The following is a 1,706-nucleotide window of genomic DNA, read 5'->3' as shown; positions in this document are numbered from 1 at the left end:
TATGCACAGGAATGGTGGCACTGGTCAAGGGTGTGAGGAGAAACAGGCCCTCACTCTAGAGCCACACAACTGAGTCTTGACATCACATGAGTCTGCCTGGACCTCCTCAAGAGCCCTCCAAGAAAGTCTGCATCCTGGGCCTAGGCTGGCTGCAGCCAGTGGACTCCTTTGCAGGTTGTGAGCATGGCAGAGAAGGGCCACAGGGAGCTGGGAGGGTGGGGCTACTGCATTGTCCCAGGCTGATACCCTATAGAGGGGAGTGCTTGACCCAGGAAAAGATGGTATCTGTGGAAGATATAGGAGAGAGAGTCATCACAGGGACCCGGCTGGCTGTCTTTTTAGCCCTGTCTCTCAGGCCACACAACCCAATCTCTCCCTGTATGACTCCATTCTGCTCTGAGCTGCCTTCCCCTGGATCAACAGGGTGAGAGACTGTGCATCAGATTTTGTGTGCTGGCCCTTTAAGAGGGCATCTTAGTTTCTAGCAGTCACCTATCTCTCCTTGGTGGGCAGAACCCCAACTGATAGCCAGATATTATGTAGGCACCTCTTATCCACTCTGGTGCTTCAGGCTGGGGATCCTGGCATGGGGTCGAGAACCCTCACTCTTCAGGAGGGTCCTTTGCAACTGAGATATCCCTTCAGATTCTCAACAGTTGCATTTAAATGCGGGGCCAGCCCTTTTCGTGTATCTGCCCTTCCTGCCAGTCTCAATGTGGTTTCTTCTGGAAATCCTTGATTATTAGGATTTCTGTTCTGCTAGTCTCTAGTTGGTTATTTAGGTTGATTATTCTGTAATGTAGTTGTAATTCTGGTTTGGTCCAGGGAGGTGGTGTGTGTAACTTTCACCTACTCCACAGCCATCTTAGATCCTTCCTGATCCTTTTAATAGCTGCTTCCTTGCAGCCCTGGCCAGGTGGCTCACTAGGTTACAGTGCCCTCCCCATACACCGAGGTTTTGGGTTTAATCTCTAGCCAAGGTAAATGTGCAAGATGCAACCAATGAATGCATACATAAGAGGAACAACAAATTGATGTTTCTCTTTTTCTCTCTCTTCCCCTCTCCTCCTTCCTCTCTCTCTAAAAATCAATCAACCAATAAAGAAATAACTAATTCCTTGCTAGCTATACTTTTGTGGGTCTCATGGATTCAGGTCCTGTTGTCTTTCAGTGCTCATTGTTTTGGGGATCTGTATCTCTGGTGGATTCTTTTATTAAATTAAAGTATAGTTGACATATTGTATGAATTTATATTAATTGCAGGTATATAGTATAGTGATTTACATTTATATACCTTATGATATGATCACCCCAATATGTCTAGTAACCATGCCACTGTACAAAATTACTACAATATTATTGACTGTATTTCCTGTGCAAAAACATGGAATGCATCATAAATTTGCATGTCATCCTTGCAAAGGGCTGTGCTAACCTCTGTGTTGTTTCAGTTTTGGAATATGTACTGCTGAAGCATGCACTTAGGTGGTCGTCTTAAAAATTGAGGCTCTAAACATGGGGTCCAACCTCTTCACTACAAAGGGTAAATGTAGGGGTTGGGGGTTTCCTCAAATTGTATGCTGTTGTGGGGGTTTATAGAGAGAGTGTCTCATCCTTTCCTACCTGTTTTGATGTGGGTGTTTTCTTGTTTTCTTAGTGAATGGAAGTCACTCAGGCAGTTTCTGGATTTCTTTCAGAGTGAATTG

At 45.1% G+C, this 1,706-nt stretch overlaps 1 pseudogene; it reads right to left on the bottom strand.

The window, feature by feature from the left end:
* Positions 1-1,378: 1,378 nt before the first annotated feature.
* On the bottom strand, positions 1,379-1,479 carry LOC119060041 (uncharacterized; annotated as a pseudogene).
* Positions 1,480-1,706: the final 227 nt, after the last annotated feature.

Source organism: Artibeus jamaicensis, unplaced genomic scaffold (genome assembly GCF_021234435.1).
Source record: "Artibeus jamaicensis isolate MK-2021 breed Jamaican fruit bat unplaced genomic scaffold, CSHL_Jam_final contig_834, whole genome shotgun sequence".
Taxonomy (NCBI): domain Eukaryota; kingdom Metazoa; phylum Chordata; class Mammalia; order Chiroptera; family Phyllostomidae; genus Artibeus; species Artibeus jamaicensis.
The sequence above is the reverse complement of the archived record's forward strand: the minus strand, read 5'-3'. Positions and strand labels throughout refer to the sequence as shown.